Source organism: Macaca thibetana, chromosome 3 (assembly GCF_024542745.1).
Source record: "Macaca thibetana thibetana isolate TM-01 chromosome 3, ASM2454274v1, whole genome shotgun sequence".
Lineage (NCBI taxonomy): Eukaryota > Metazoa > Chordata > Mammalia > Primates > Cercopithecidae > Macaca > Macaca thibetana.
The window spans coordinates 157,569,035-157,581,326 of record NC_065580.1 but is presented as its reverse complement, the minus strand read 5'-3'; the positions used below and the strand labels follow the sequence as shown (position 1 = coordinate 157,581,326).

The following is a 12,292-nucleotide window of genomic DNA, read 5'->3' as shown; positions in this document are numbered from 1 at the left end:
AGCTGGGACTACAGGCGCCCGCCACCTCACCCGGCTATTTTTTTGTATTTTTTTAGTAGAGACGGGGTTTCACCGTGTTAGCCAGGATGGTCTCGATCTCCTGACCTCGTGATCCACCCGTCTCGGCCTCCCAAAGTGCTGGGATTACAGGCTTGAGCCACCGCGCCCAGCCGCAACCCCCTTTAAATGATCAGGCCCAAAGAGGCATTGGAATGAGACAGCAGTCATGTCCCCCTATCCCCCCAGCTGAGTTAAGTAATCATTTCTAAGCTGCTTGCTCCCTGGGCTCTGACTGACACCACCAATAGCTATAAATTAACCTAACAATGCCATATGCTGGACACCACAGCTCATACCCTGTGGTTCAAACAGCAATCTAATCGCCAATCACTGTTATTTCTGTAAACCAATGAAAATCCCTGAAAAACGACATTTGCAATTGTCCCTCTCCTGACTTGTCCTTTTTTCTTTAAAAAATGCAAGCCTCTCACAGAAGACTAAAGTGAGCTTCGATTATCCCACGTTGATAAAGCAGAAGACTAGCCATCTTAGTCTCTTAGTGTAATAAAAATTGATGTAACAGGTAAAAAAAAAAAAAATTTTCTTAAATGGAAATCCTGTAGAGTCACATAAGAATAAACAAGACTATAAACAACTTCGCTCCTAAAACAATTCTACCAGGTTAAAATGTCCCCTAATGAGGGCTTTCTAGACTTAGCTGTGAGAAAGGTGGTGGATTGGAAGGCGTTACCGCCCTCCCCACATGGATGTGCGAGTCATAAGCCTCTGTGGATGCTGAGTCGTTCCCTTACCTACTGGCTCCAGCGGACTTCTGTATTTTGCAGGATCTTTATAGCTAGGAGTAATTGTAGCTTCTTAAAAATGCTTGAAAAATCAAAAATCTTTCAATATTTTAGTGAGAAGATCCCTTATTAGCAAAATTATCCACAATCCTTCCTGCTCCATACTTTGCCTAGCCTAACGTTAGGGATCTAGTTTCCTCACGATGGGTAAAGGGTAGTCTTACTACAAAGACAATTATTATTGTTATTATTTTGGTGGAATGGATGAGTAGAAAATGACTGCTACCAATTTTATTTATTTTATTTTATTTTTTGAGATGGAATCTCGCTCTGACGACAGGCTGGAGTGCAGTGGCATGATCTTGGTTCACTGCAACCTCTGCCTCCCCGGTTCAAGCGATTCTCCAGCCTCAGCCTCCCAAGTAGCTGGGACTACAGGTGCGCACCACCACACCCAGCTAATTTTTGTATTTTTAATAGAGACAGGGTTTCACCATGTTGGCCAGGATGGTCTTGATTTCTTGACCTTGTGCTCCGCCTGCCTCGGCCTCCCAAAGTGCTGGGATTACAGGCGTGAGCCAGCACGCCCGGCGTGCCATGAATTTTCTAGTGGATGTACTGTCAACTTGCTTTTGTCAAATTTCTAAAACACACAGTATGAGGTAGCGATCAATTCTACTACTGATCACTACTATAACCTAATCTGTCTCATGTAAAAAAAGCTATAAGCAACTTCAGATTAATTGCTATGTTCACCGATTTGTCTTATAATTAAACAGGCAAAAATATCTGAAAATCAAAAATCATAATTTCAATCCATATCCTAAGACACTGAATTTTTGGGAGCTTACTAAATTTAAAAGTTGTCATAAATGCTTTGTAGAGTATATTTAGATGCTATATTCTTTTGAAAGAATGTATTTACAACTTGGTAAGATCAGTGTATGGATTGACTGACCCAGTGTTTATCACTGCTTATTAATGTCAGTGTCACTAAAATCAGCTTTTAGGTAAACTCAGTATGCTTTTTGCTACAACAAATAGACAATTGTTCTTAATATTAATGGCATAGTCTTTGACAAAAAGAGGTCATAAGAAAAACTGGGATCAGCTGATATCAACATGTATATGAATTTTGTACCTGATTCACTAACATTTTAAAATGAAGATTAAAAAAATGTATCAAATATGTCAATTTATTTGGCTTACTGAGCATATATATTTAACACAACTGATTCCTAAGCCTTTGGGATACAATTTTTTTTTTGAGATGGAGTCTCGCTCTGTCGCCCAGGCTGGAGTGCAGTGGCACGATCTTGGTTCACTGCAACCTCCACCTCGCGGTTCAAGCGATTCTCCTGCCTCAGTTTCCCAAGTAGCTGGGACTACAGGCGCCTGCCACCACGCCTGATTTTTTTTTTGGTATTTTTAGTAGAGACTGGGTTTCACTGTGTTAGCCAGGATGGTCTTGATCTCCTGACCTCGTGATCCGCCCGCCTTGGCCTCCCAAAGTGCTGAGATTATAGGCCACCGTGCCCGGCCTACAATTCTTTATTTTTAACGCTCTTTTACTGAGGTTTCAAAGAAAATTAATAAGAGTACCATTTGATAAGATTAGAAATGTGTATCTCCATGAAACTATCACCACAATCAAGACAGTGAACACATCCACATAATCTCCCAAAGTCTCCCAGCATCCCATTGTAATTCCTCTCATCCTTCCCTGTGCCTCACTCCCAACCCAGGCAAACACTGTTTTTTTGTCACTATCAACTATTTTGCATTTGGTAGAGTTTTATATAAATGGAATAATCCAGTATGTATTTTTATTTGGTTTGCTTCTTTCACTTAGCATTATTATGAGATTCATCCATGTTACTACGTGCATCAATATCGATAGTTCGTTTGTTTTTTTTAAGTTGCTGAGTAGTTTCCAATTGCATGTATAAACCATAATTTGTTTATTCATCTGTTCACAGACATTTCAGCTATTTCCAGTTTTGGGCTATTAAAAGTAAAACTGCTGTGAATATTCTGGATATAAGTCCTTTATCAGATACATGCTTTGCAAACATTTTCTCCTCATCTGTGATTTGTCATTCTCTTAAAAATGTTTTTTAAAAATTTTGGTGAAGCCCAATTATCAATTTGTTCTTTTAAGAATGATCCTGGCTGGGCGCGGTGGCTCATGCCTGTAATCCCAGCACTTTGGGAGGCGAAGGCGGGCGGATTGCCTGAGGTCAGGAGTTCGTGACCAGCCTGGCCAACATGTGAAACTCCGTCTCTACTAAAAAATACGAAAATTAGCTGGGCGTGGTGGCGGGTGCCTGTAATCCCAGCTACTCGGGAGGCTGAGGCAGGAGAATTGCTTGAACCCGGGAGGTGGACATTGCAGTGAGCTGAGATCGCGCCATTGCACTCAAGCCTGGGTAAGGAGAAACTGTTTCAAAAAAAAAAAGTATGATCCTTTTGGTGTTATATCTAAGAAATTTTTGCATGACCTGAGGTCACAAAGATATCCTCCTTGCTTTCTTCTAGAAGTTTTACTTTAAGTCTATAATCCATTTTGAGTTACTCATTATGGGTCAAAATTCATTTTTTGGTATTTGGACATCCAATGGCTCCAGCACCCTTTGTTGGAAAGACTCTCCTTTTCCCACTCAATTGCCTTTGCAGCTCTGTAAAAACCCAGATATCCATATGTTGATCTATTTCTGTGCTCTCTATACTGTTCTAGTGACCTGTTTCTCTATCTTTAGACCAATATCACATTGTTTTGGTTACTGTAGCTTTTTTTTTTTTTTTTTTTTTTTTTTTTGAGACAGGGTCTCCTTCTGTTGCCCAGGCTGGAGTGCAGTGGCATGATCTTGGCTCACTGCAACCTCCAACTCAGCCTCCCGCATAGCTGGACTACAGGTTCGTGCCACCACACCCAGCTTTTTTTTTTTTTTTTTTTTTTTTTTTTTTCTGCAGAGACAGGGTTTCACCATGTTGCCCAGGCTAGTCCTGAACTCCTCAGCTCAAGCAATCTGCCCACCTTGGCCTCCCAAAGTGCTGCCATTACAGGGTTACTGTAGCTTTATAACTAATCTTGAAATCAGGTAGTATTAGTTTGCCATCTCTGTTGTTTCATTCCAAAGTTGTTTTGGCTATTTTAGTTCCTTTGAATTTCTCTGTAAATTTTAGAGTTAGTTTGTCAATTCCTTAAAAAAAAAAAAAGCCTAATAGGATTGAGACTGGAACTGTGTTGAATCTACATATAAATTTAGGGAGAACTGACACTTTGTCAAAATGGAGAATTCTAACCCAGGAATAAGGTATGCCTCCCATTTATTAGGTCTTCTTTAATTTCAGCAGTGCTCTGCTGTTTTCAGTGCAGAACTTTTTTACAACTTTTGTTAGATTTATGCCTAAGTATTTCATATATATACAGATACACACATATATACATGTGTTTATACACATGTATATATATGTGTATATATACACATCATATATATAAAATATATAGAGAGAGATATGTTTTTTTTTTGTTTTTTTCTTTTTGAGGCAGGGTTTCACTCTGTTGCCCAGGCTAGAGTGCAGTGTAGTGGTGTGATCACAGCTCACGGCAGCCTCAACTTCTTGGGCTCAGGTGATCCTCCCACCTCAGCCTCTGGAGTAGCTGGGACTACAGGTGTTCACTACCATGCCGGCTAAGTTTTGTATTTTTTGTAGAGATGGAGTTTCGCCACATTGCCCAGGCTCGTCTTGAACTTCTGGGCTCAAGCAATTCTCCTGCCCTGGCAGGGCAGGTAAATTTCCAAAAGAATTGCTTGTACATCAACTATACCTGCCAAAGAGACTGGATATTTCTAGCATTCTGGAATTCCCAGGATTCCACAATCATCCTAAAGTTTCTACCTATATGACCTGAATACAGGTATGTTTGGGTTCACCTGGCACTGCGTGAGTTCTATTCTTTTTCATGAAATGGAGTCTGAGAGATACGATCAGCAGTGTAAACAAAAGTAAAACCAAGTTTGATTCTTGGCTGTTACAATAGTCGGCAATGAATGTGCCCTGAATGCAGGTTAAGTGGGATCATATATTCAGTCTGTTAAATATCAGTTTTCTCACTGACCTGTTAAAAACTGACTGATGACTAGTATCAGGCCTATAACTTTTAAGTTGATTAAACTGTTTCAGAAATCTTCATATTAATATACATACACTACATTTCTCTACTGTTATCAGTACAAAATGTAGTTTCCACATACAAATCTCTGATTATGTGGTGCATTTTTGAAAAATCCAGGCCTTAAACCAACCACCTAATGTTCTTTCTTTTGAGACAGGGTCTTGCTCTGTTGCCTAGACTGAAGTGCAATGCGGTGATCACAGCTTACTGCAGGCTTGACCTCCCAGGCTCAAGCAGTCCTCCCACCTTGGCCTGGCAAGTAGCTGGGCAACTATGTTGCCCAGGCTGGTCTTGAACTCCTGGGCTCAAGCAATCTTCCCACATCAGCCTCTCAAAGTGCTAGGATTACAGACATGACCCACCATGTCTGGCCACTGATGTTCTTAATTAATTAATATGTTCAGTCAAAGAACATCTATTTAGTGTCTTCCAAGGACTGGGGTGATGAAGAAGGTAAGCTTTTGCCTTAAAGGATCTTAAAATAGGCAAAGTTAGTAATTATATAATACCTACTATAGTTATACTAGTTTTTGTTGTATCAAATTTACAGTATAGTTCAGATTTAGTTTGGCAGCATTTATATTTTGAACAGTTTACAGTATAATGGTGCCTATTTTACTGCACATGAAGCATAATTTTATTATGTCTCTATCATTGTAGAGTTTATAGTTGTTTCTTTGCTGTTATGACTCAGGAACACAATGAGTAATTATAAACTCTGTTCTAATGGAAAAAAATCTGATCTGGTTGAGGTTACATTTTCCTGGAATGCACTATGGTAAAAGGGATGGCTGCTTATAAGAACAGTGAACTTCTATATTGTGCTTATCTAATTAGTGAATTAGAAATAAGAATGCTGAAGATCAAGGTATACGTCTGAATCATTCTGAATACAACAGTCAGGTGTCTTTACTCCTGCTTTTGCAACAAGGCAGATGGAAAATAAAACACGCTAAAATGTTTGAAAGGGATTACTGCATACCTGGTGTTCTTTATCAAACTTCCCTAAGATGTCTGACGATTAACTGAAGATAAGCACAGGGTTCTTCACACTGTAGTATTTATGAGCTTTCCACGGTAGTATTTTTTGACAGGTTTTGGTCTCTTTTTAAAGAAAGAATATATTTTTAAAAACCTAAAATGATATTACAAAAGGAAAATGTTACAATCTCACAAATAAACATTTATAAGATTTTGAAGCAGTTTATATATATATATATATATATATTCCCTTGTGTTATAGATTGGTGTGGTCTCAGCTTACTGCAACCTCCGCCTCCCAGGTTCAAGCAATTCTCCTGCCTCAGCCTCCTGAGTAGCTGGGATTACAGGCGCCTGCCACCATGCCTGGCTAATTTTTTTGTATTTTTGGTACAGACAGGGTTTCACCATGTTGGCCAGGTTGGTCTCAACCTCCTGACCTCAAGTGATCCACCCACTTTGGCCTCCCAAAGTGCTGGGATTACAGGTGTGAGCCACTGTACCCAGCCATAGGCGGCTTTTTCTCTGTGAAAGTGAATCACCTGTTGGCAATTGATTGGGAAGTTCTTGGATGTGATTATTAAACAGTGATGTTGAAATAAGATTTGAAGGAGCCATACACAGCAGTGCCTTTTCAAGTTTTTGACAGAACAAAAGATCTTGTGGCTCACCTGCCTGCTCTTTCTTTCCAGTACAGAGTTGAACGTAAATAATTAAAGTTTTTGAATTATGTGTTTCTTTCCTGTCAACAATAAAAATAACAAAAAGACGACCCTCTTGGTAACTACTTGTAAGCACTGGATTGTACTTTAGAAGCACAGATAGTGACTGATTTAGTATTATATACTAAAATGTATTCTGGTTCCACACTTTCATGAATTATCAGATTCTTGGTTAATAATACAACTAGAAAATCCTAATTCTTAAAAGTAAATATTTATTTTGTTACACGCATATAATGAAAAAAATTCCATAGTGAAGTTATAATTAATTCATAAGGATAATTTAATTCAAATGATTACATCTGTGTTTCTGGCCGAAATTATTCTATGGGTAGGTAATTATATACATGTTTTTTGAGATGGAGTCTCTGTCATCCAGGCTGGAGTGCAGTGGTGTTATCTCAGCTCAGCTCACTGCAGTCTCAACCTCCTGGGCTCAGGTGATCCTCCTGCCTCAGCTTTCCAAGTAGCTGGGACTACAGGCATGTGTCACCATGCCCAACTAATTTTTGTATTTTTGCAGATATGGGATTTTATTACGTTGCCCAGGCTGGTCTAGAACTCCAAGACTCAAGTGATCCACCTGCCTTGGCCTTCCAAAGTGCTGGGATTATAGGCGTGATCTGGGCTACAGAGCCTCGCCGGCAATTATATTCTTAACCAGTCCTGCCTCTTGGGAAAAAAAAAACTTACTTAACATGCAAATTTTCCTTCTTTTCTTATCCACTCTCATTTCCTATTGCCTTCCCCATTTCATTTTTTCTCTTTAGCACATATTATCTATTTTACTTTTAAAAATTTATTTTATAACACCTATTTTACTTAGCCTGTTTGTAGCTAAGTAAAATACTTCCCCACTAACTGTATGCTTCCCAGTGGCATGCATTCTGGCTCCTTTGTCTACTGCTATATCCTCAGTGCCTAGAGGAGTTCCTGAGAATATTAGGTGTCCAATAAATATTGATCACATAAATTAATGTTCAGGATGCCTCTGTGCTTCTTTAATTCCTCTTTTCATTCCATGACTCCTGATAAAACTTCTCATTACTGCTAGCCCAATCTGAAAAGCTCTAAATGAAAGCTTTCCCAATGTGATAAATACCTATCTCAAACAAAAAAAAACAGCTTTAAACTTTAATGGTGAAACATTAATTTACACTGATGTAAGAATTAAGATAAGAAAGGCCTACTGTCACTTTGTTCATTAATATTGTTCTGGAGGTACTAGGTCTAAATATTGGAAAAGAAGAGGCAAGTTATTATGTGGAAATGAAATGATTATGTACTTATAAAACACTATCAAGAGAATTAAATTGACACTATGGGTTACAACATGGCTATAAAATTAATCTTTTTTTTGAGACAGGGTCTCATTCCATCGCCCAGACTGGAGTAGCGCGATCACAGCTCACTGCAGCCTCAACCTCCTGGGTTCAGGTGATCCTCCCACCTCAGTCTCCCAGGTACTGGGATTATAGGCACATGCCACTATGCCTGGCCAATTTTTTGTAGAGATGGGATTTTGCCATGTTGCCCAGGCCCTAGTCTCAAACTCCTGGGCTCAAGAAATCTGCCCATTTTGGCCTCCCAAAGTGCTGGAATTATAGGTGTGCCTGGCCCTAAAAATAATCTTTTCTATATGCAAAATAAAATGACTTAGGAAATAGATGAAAAATATCCCACTTACTATATCAGTCCAAATATTTAAAACATCTAAGTATATTATGAATAATATGAAGGAAACTTTAAAACTACTGAAATAAAATATTTAAGTGAAAGACATATTTTGTTCTTATATCAAAAGGACACATTATAAAGCTGTAAATTCTCCCTAATTTAATCTACATGATCAATGCATTCTCAGTGAAATGCTGAGTAATTTTGTGAAATTTGACCAAATGATACAAAATTCATATAGAGAAATAAATATGAAAGAATACAAAGAAATATGAACAAAAATGATGAGAAGGGACTACTTTGATCAGACACTGAGATATAAAGCTATAGTCACTAAAATAGCCCGATACTAATGCTTTGACAGAACAATATACTGGAATAAAGAGTTCAGAAACAGAAGCACAAACAAATACATATGGTAGCCCTAGTGTAAGATAAAGGTAGAGAAAGTGCACTTCAGTAAATGATGAGAGGTAGGCCAGAATCTACCCGGAAATCAAAACAAAAGCACATTCTTATTGCATTTCTTACACTAAAATGACGGTTAGATGGATTCAAAATATAAATGTTTAAAAAATTATTAAAAGAAAACACAGAGTGTGGAAAAACATAAAGCCCTGAACCATAAAGGAAACAACTGATAAAAATAACTGCATAAAAATTTAAAAACTTCCTTATAATTAAAAAAATAATAAAGTGCAAAGGCATCTTACAAACTGGAAAAAAGATTTTCAACACATATGACAAAGACCTAATTTCCTTAATTTACAGAGACCTCTTAAAATAATCCATTAGTAAAATGGGCAAAAGATATGAACACATTACAGAATAAGCACATTACAGAAACACAGAAAACCAAGAGTTACATAAAAAGATGTTCAAGCTTACTCATAATGAAATGCAAATGAAAACAACTAGATTCCATTTTTCATCTACCAGAATGGCAAAAATTAAAGAATTAGATAAAACATATTGTTATTATAACTGTGATGAATAATAATACTGATAATGCCTAATATAAAAAATAAAGCATATCTCTGTATGTGTAGGTATGTAAAGCTCTCCAAGATATGTTCATTTTCCAATCAATGTCTACATGTTGCTCATTACCTTCCATAAAAAACAGTTAAATTCTCATTTTTAAGATTTAAGGCTTTCCTTTGGTACAGTGGTAGTCTGAATAATGGTCCCCTAAGGATGTCCATGTCCTAATCCCCAGAACCTGTGTGTGTTACTATATATGGCAAAAGGGACTTTGCAGATGTGATCAATTTCAGGTCTTGAGGTGGGAAGATTATCCTGAATTATCCCAGATTATCCATGTGGACCTAATGTAATCACATGGGCCTGTCTGAGAAGGACACAGGAGGGGTCAGAGTGAGAAGGCTCTGTTATGAGAGAAGCAGAGTCAGAGGGAGAAGATGCTATGCTGCTGGCTTTCAAGATGGAAGAAGGGGTCATATACCACAGAATACAGGCTTTTCTAGAAGTTAGAAAAGGGAAGGGAATGGATCCTCCCTTGGATCCTCTAGAAGGAATCAGTCCTGCTGACATCCTAACTTTAGCCCCTTAAGACTCATTTCAGACTTCTGACCTCCAGAGCTGTAAGAAAATAAATTTAAGCCACTGAGTTTGGGGTAATTTGTTGTAGCAGCAATACAGAACTAACACAGATACCTTGAAAAACATCACAAATTAAAATGAGACTAAAAGCAGGCTATTACATGCAAATGAAATGTACTGTTACAAATTTCAAGAAGTCAGAGAAGATGGTGAGTTGGTGAGTTCAAATGTTTTGGGGAAATATCTTAATGGTTCCAGAAACCAGCTTGCTTTACCTTGCCTTGGACTATATCTAGGAAAAAGATGACCAACCTGAGAGAGCTGGTGGGATTGTTTGCTTTGGAAAAATGAGCTGGAGAAAACAGCAGACCCTCTCATAAGCACTCCGTGCAAATTTTTTTTCAAAAAGTAGGTGGCTTTCCTGTAGAGGCAGTGGCGGAAGCATGGCTGAAGGCTGAGAAAGCAGAGTCAAGTAGTTGTAAGGGGAAGGAGTGACAAAGAGGCGTCAGGTAGCTGGCAAAATTAGGAAATTAATTAGAGCTAACAAGTTAACTGAGGACATAATATATTTAGAATCATGGGCTCAAATTTCTTACTGTCTGAAAGAGGAAAGGCTGGAAAGAACCCTGAAATGTTGGATTAGAATGCGAAACGCTAGGTTCAAATACACACACACATATACACACAAGGAGGTATATACAGTTACAGATCTATGTGCACATGTATCTATAAATGTATGTGTATGTGTATATGCATATGTATGTCTAGGGGTGTGTGTGTGTATTTTTCCCCTAACTCTGCTCTCTGAGAGGGCCTAGAATCAATGACACCCCAGAAGCAATGAGTACATTGTGTACCATTCTCCACCAAATACCATTCTCTGCTATAATGAATCAGGGTTCCTTGGAGAAACGGATGATCCTAAGCCTGAGGCAGGCAAAGAGAAGAAAGGCTGGTGTGTATCAAAAGGGCACAGGAGCCAGCTTTAAGAAGCTCCCATTAGTCAAAGATAGGGGAATTTGAGCATCAATACCAATAAGGAGGATACATCAGCCTGGGCAACATAGGGAGATGCTATCTCTATAAAGAAAGCCAAATTAGCTGGGTATGGTGGCGCACACCCATGGTCTCAGCTACTTGGGAGGTTGAGGCTGCAGTGAGTTGCGATCATGCCAGCACTGCACTCTAGCCTGGACAAGAGTGAGACCCGGTCTTAAAAACACAAAACAAAATGGGATTTACCATGTCAGAGTATCTCTTTCCAAAGTACGAATCGAATGCAAGGGAAAACAGGTGGCTGTGGAGAAACCTGGCAGATCCGTGCTTGAACAGGTAATCAAGGTTCATGTCACCAGGGTGGGACAGGTGACATTCACTAGTGACCATGGGCACTTGTGAAGATGACAGCACCATTTCTGTGGCCTTCCTGCCACAAGCACAGCCTGTCTGGATAGAAAAAACATCAGCCAGACCCAAGTTCAGGTCTTCTTACTGAATGAAAAGCCTGAACTCTAAACTCTTTGACAAAAATATTAAATGAATAGAAAAGCTCTTCCCTAGGCTTATAAATGTGGTATTATATAGCTAGGATAATCAATATCTTATGGTTTTCAAGAACATTATTTCAAACACTTTATCTTTTACGATTATGTGTCCCAATTTTTTGCTTCAGAAATTATGCAAGTCACTCTAAACATTGACAAAGGGAGGTTATGATTCTTAACACTGATTGGCCTGGTGTGGTGGCTCACACCTGTAATCCCAGCACTTTGGGAGGCCGAGGCAGGTGGATCACTTGGGCCCAGGAGTTTGAGACCAGCCTGGGCAACATGGTGAGACCCCATTCCTAAAAAAAGAATTAGCCAGTGTGACAGTCTCAGCTACTCAGGAGGCTGAGCCCAGGAAGTCAAGGCTGCAGTGATGGAGTGAGCTGTGATCGCACAACCACATTCCAGCCTGAGGGACAGAGTGGGACCCAGTTTCAAAACCGAAAAAACAGACGAACAAAACACTGATTGAGAGGCAGTATACTCTGGAAGAAAAAAGGTATGTTCCCAGTTCTGCCAATACAACTAGCTAGTAGGCCTCAAATGTCTCAGGCAAGAAATTGGCTGATTTCTCAGTGACATCTAGCACTAAATTTCATAAATGAAATATACCTATATATATCAGAAATTTCAAGTTTATTTGATAACATGAAAATGTGCCACGTTCAAAGTCTGGATGGTTACAGACTAGCTATGCTATGCAGGTTTTGGTAATTTAACAACTTTATGTATTTTAGAACAAATGTTTGAATTCACTAGCAGACTGACATCCCAGTCACCTTCAGGGTAAGAACCCATGCCTCTCTACTTCCACCAAGT

At 38.9% G+C, this 12,292-nt stretch overlaps 2 protein-coding genes across 8 annotated transcripts in view; one reads left to right on the top strand and one right to left on the bottom strand.

Annotated features, from left to right (window-relative positions):
- The window catches only part of PCP4 (Purkinje cell protein 4), a 485,020-nt gene that overhangs the window by 7,193 nt on the left and 465,535 nt on the right, over nt 1–12,292 (top strand). The gene's annotated exons all lie outside the window — the stretch shown is intronic.
- LCA5L (lebercilin LCA5 like) overlaps nt 1–12,292 on the bottom strand; it is a 43,437-nt gene that overhangs the window by 27,072 nt on the left and 4,073 nt on the right. For 5 of the 7 annotated variants that reach the window (XM_050784553.1, XM_050784550.1, XM_050784549.1 and 2 more), the window contains exons 2-3: nt 11,169–11,372; nt 5,966–6,118 (exon numbers count right to left, since the gene is read on the bottom strand). The gene's annotated coding sequence lies outside the window, so the exon portion shown is untranslated. The remainder of the gene's footprint in view (nt 1–5,965; nt 6,119–11,168; nt 11,373–12,292) is intronic. The other 2 variants (XM_050784551.1, XM_050784554.1) reach the window with 1 other exon arrangement.